General features: G+C 35.1%; 1 long non-coding RNA gene across 1 annotated transcript; it reads left to right on the forward strand.

Moving 5' to 3' along the window:
* Positions 1-407: 407 nt before the first annotated feature.
* Positions 408-3,845, forward strand: LOC134298087 (uncharacterized). Its single transcript, XR_010005061.1, has 3 exons — positions 408-766; positions 2,450-2,546; positions 3,387-3,845. It is a non-coding gene; the product is annotated as an uncharacterized LOC134298087 (long non-coding RNA).
* Positions 3,846-4,561: the final 716 nt, after the last annotated feature.

The following is a 4,561-nucleotide window of genomic DNA, read 5'->3' on the forward strand; positions in this document are numbered from 1 at the left end:
AGCAGTCTTATTTAGTTATATTGGCTTCTAGGGAGAATTCTAGCTTGATTTACTTTAGGAACAATTTATGTATTTGTCTTTTTTGCAGATATCCACAATGCATCTTCTTTAGCACCACATTTCATATTTGGTGATATTCTTCTGATCAGCTTTCTTCACTGTTCAGCTTTTACAACCATACATAGAAATGGAAAATATGATGATATGGACAATGATAGATATTAACATTTCTTGCCTTTTCTTAATGAGTCATGTAGAATTTACTATTTATTTATTATGCTACAGTGTCTTCCAGTTTATGTCTGTGCTGCCTTTCAATCCCAGAAAGGCGCCCACAGGGTCTAGTAGAAATATATAAATATGCAATTTAATGTAAATGTTAAAATACAACTGATAATTTTAAAGCAGCAACAACTATTTAACACTTAACTATTTAAAATTGGGTCACACCACAAGTGCTTTGTTATGCATCTACTTGCTATGTGACTGCAGAGTGCTCATAAAATATATAGGCTGTGGCCTTCAAATTTGTCCTTCTGTTACTCATAAGCAAAACTGCTTTGAATATGAACTACCTTGAACATTTTGGGAAAAAACAAATATTTCAACTGAAGCAAAAATTGTGAACCTTTTCTGAACATTTGTGATAGGTTCCCCTTCGGCTTGCCATAGGCTGGAAATGACTTGAAGGTGGGCAATAACAATGGATAATCTAAAATAAAAATTGGATCCTTAAAGAGGAGGAGGAGGGCAGAAATTGAATAATGTAAGTATTTAATTTTTAAGCACGGACTTCCTAAAAGGATCTCCTTTTTGTGTGATGTATTTGAAGTTTTTTATTTTTAGCCAAGAAAAAAAAAATCAACAGTAGGTGTGCACATTTATTTTGCTTCTTTTGAGAATTTCGGCACTGATGAATTGGTACTTTTAGATTTTAATAGCTTCTCCTGATGCATTCTGCCAGATAAGATTTTTTACACCATGTTGCCTTCAGATGCTAGAGCATTAACTTCTGCTTTTAAGTGTTTCACCTTTTATGAATGGCTATGCAGGATGCCTTTTGTGTCTTTTTACAATCTTGGAGTAATATAGATTTTTGCAAACACAAATCCTTCTTCTTATGAGGCACATCCCACCTGCAATTGTTACAGCAAGGTCTGCTGTGGGATGAAACATTTGGGTGGATACAGCAGACACATAACAATATAGACTTTGGCCCTCCAACTGGGAAATTAATTTAATGTTCATCAGTCACTTTGGAGGAGGGGTGTTCTGTCTTCTTTCTAATTTAGCTTCCAAGAAATTTGAGAATTATGATTTGGCAAAAAAAAAAAAAAAGAAAGAAAAAAAGAAAAAGAGAGAGGCGTAAATGCATTGTTAAAGATCTCTTAAAGATCTTTCTCTTACAGTCTGGAGAAAATATTACCAATTTAATTACCAATTACCAATTTAATATTACTCAATTAAATTAATTGAGTCCTGTTTCTGGGTTTTATTGTCTCATGTTGGTATTAAAACAATATAAATGTTTGAAATAAAATATTTACATTTTATTTTCATCCTGTAAGGGTTGGACTATTTTGAATCCCAAATAGATACATATGTTTGATACTACTTGGCATAAACAGATGGTCAATGTGTGGGCTTCTGTATGTTTTTACTGCTGCTAAAAAAACCTATATTACAGATTTGGAAAAAAATAAATGTTCATCATCTATCATTCAATGGTCAGAAGAGCATAACTGCTTTATGCAATAATGCTTTATAAATGTATTTTAAACATATGGTTAGTTCATATTAATGTTTATGGACCTTAGCACGTTAGGCAGAGGATTCATTACACATTGTGGTGAATCTATGGGAGTCCCAGCGGGGGACATGGAGAACTCGTCACTCCATGCCCTGCATTACACAACTGACTCCGACTGCCATCCCACAGGAGAAGCATCGCCACCCAGCTTTTCCCCATTGCTCCATAGGCAACACAGGGCTACCGTGTTGCTGCAGCGGTGGTGTGCTCATAAAACAGGAAAATCAGCCTGTCTGATAAGGTCATATGTCTAGTTCATACAGTATGCAATTTATCTCCCATTTATTTTTCTCCCTTTTAATCATTTCTTTTTGTTTGTGCACACTCCAAAACATCCAACAATTTTAAAGTATGTTTGAATCCTCTACAAGACAAGTTTACTTTTGTTAGCTAGGCTACAAATACATCACAATGTAAAGGAATGGATAAATGCAGAGTGCATAGTATTCTCACATGCTGAAATAGTGTTGGCCACTGATAGAAGTTCCAGTGGGGAAAGCATCCATTCAGGGTGTTAGTCCCAAATTTAGTGGAACTACCTAAGGTGGTCTTCAGCATATCAGATAGTTTCGGAAATGTTCAAATCTAATACATATTTTTGCAATAAAATCTTTAATTTTTCCTTTCCCCTGTTGCAAGTTGAAAAGTTCATCATGCCATTAGCATGGAAGACATCAGCTACCACTGAGTAAGAGTGTGCATTTAGAATGATGGTGTCGGCAGTATGGCTGCAAAGGTATAGAAAGCTGTTCCTGTGATTGTTCTGGTTGGTTGGTATGATGCATTTCATTGTGAACATATATATAAAAACTTCATGTGGTTGTGGATCTCATAACCTGAGTTTCTTCTGCTTGGTCTGGAGAAAGATCCTTCATGATTTCTCTTCCAACTGAGAGAAAAGTAACAAGATAGTATTGCAAGTGTCTCATATAACTTGTGAAGAAAGGATCTCTGATGCAGTTGGCCCACATGCTGTTATGACACTAACTCTTTACCATCAAAACTTACTTTTCAATTGGCAATAATGCAATGATCCAGATGTTAATCTCCAAATAATACTTATAAAACTGCAGTTTATTTATCTTTGACACACATCTTTGGATTCTCAGCAAAATGCATCTCCCATATAGGTTTACATAATTTAATAGGAGACAAAATAGTGGATGTGATTTGACATCCCTTGGGGAAAATGCCCATGAAGCACCCATAGCATTTCAGCTCAATTTCAAGATTAGATCCCATACCCCTGCTTTACTTTCTTCAGTGTCCCTTTCAGATGGTAGGGATTAAACCATCATATTGTATTGTGCAATACTTTATGTTTTATTGATGGCTTCTTATAAAATAAAATTGCATCACTCAAAGAGCAATGCAACCCAAACACTTCAGTCTATTAACATTTTATAGCTAGAGGGGACAGCTAGCTGGTTGTATGAACTATGAGATAGACCCCAGAGGGCAGGAGAGCTGCTGAAAATGCAGAAAATGTAGCTTTCAATACACATATTAAGTTGTTAAAATTTGTTTATGATAGCCATTCACACACTATAAAACTATTTTCTCTTTCATTTTGCAGAACACAGAGATCCCTCCTGTGGATTTTGTTCTGTGCCTCACAGATATCAGCATACAATGAGAGGGCAGAAAATTCATTTAAACCTTCCAAGGTTCCTAGATCAGCAATCTGTAAGATGGTCTTTAGAGAGTACATAGTTCCTGGTCAACATGTAATAGTTCAACATTCCCAGTGGAATAATGTAGCAAGGATTCTGAATCTTTTGCAAGGTATATTTTTACAACCAAAAATAAAAGGCAGCATATTTTTGCTCTCTAGGTATTTTTGTTGTTTACAACCATTCCCTATCCTTTCTGCTTATGCAGTTCTCTTTGCCATAAACTGATTTGGTTCTTACTTCCTCTCAAAAGTCTGGGGCAAAAATGTGCAATTGCCCAATCCTTTTAATAAAATTGAACATTTCTTTGATTCATGTAAAGTTGTACTCGATATTCTTTTTCTGCAACAGCTATAGACCAGAATTCTTATGCAGGCTAAGACCAAGGGACCTTTCGCCCAGCATCTCTCCATAGAGTTGTATGGAGAAACCTCAGCTAAGATTATGAGACTTACATTGCATACTCAGAGCCATAATATTTCTTTGAATGTAGTCATTTCATTGTGGCTGTTAAAACTGTTAAGTATCTAATCCTTCCAAGCCAAAGGAGCACAGACTAATGTATTAGTCTTGGGCTCATTAATTGATAACTTAGAAAGAAACTTTATTCTTTTTTAAAGTGTGTGAATAAACACTGGCATAATTTCAGAAAGCAGAAAAAATGATCTCGCTAATGGTATCGAGTAGAAATTTTCTCCAGAATGAAAAATGTCAACTGCTTATAAAGTAAAGAGTACATAACACTGAAAAAAATCAACACAATTCAATTTGCAGCATTGTTTAAAATGAATTTTTCATGTTCTCAGTAAGACTAGGAAGTACTAACTGATATTGGTTCTGTCTTATACCATCTGCTTCTTTTATTACAATGAGAAGGGAGTACTGTAATGTATTGAGAATAATTCCCTCCAATGCAATAGAATAAAATATGCACAGGGTCTAATTAGAGCACCATCTGCAATAGCCATAACCTGGAAATTGCAATGAGCAGGAGATAATTCATAGCATATTTTTGACTGTCACTTCTAAATAAAATGTGAAAGAGCTCCCATATATATGAATCTGCAGGAAGCAATGC

The sequence above is a fragment of the Anolis carolinensis genome, chromosome 3, assembly GCF_035594765.1.
Source record: "Anolis carolinensis isolate JA03-04 chromosome 3, rAnoCar3.1.pri, whole genome shotgun sequence".
Lineage (NCBI taxonomy): Eukaryota > Metazoa > Chordata > Lepidosauria > Squamata > Dactyloidae > Anolis > Anolis carolinensis.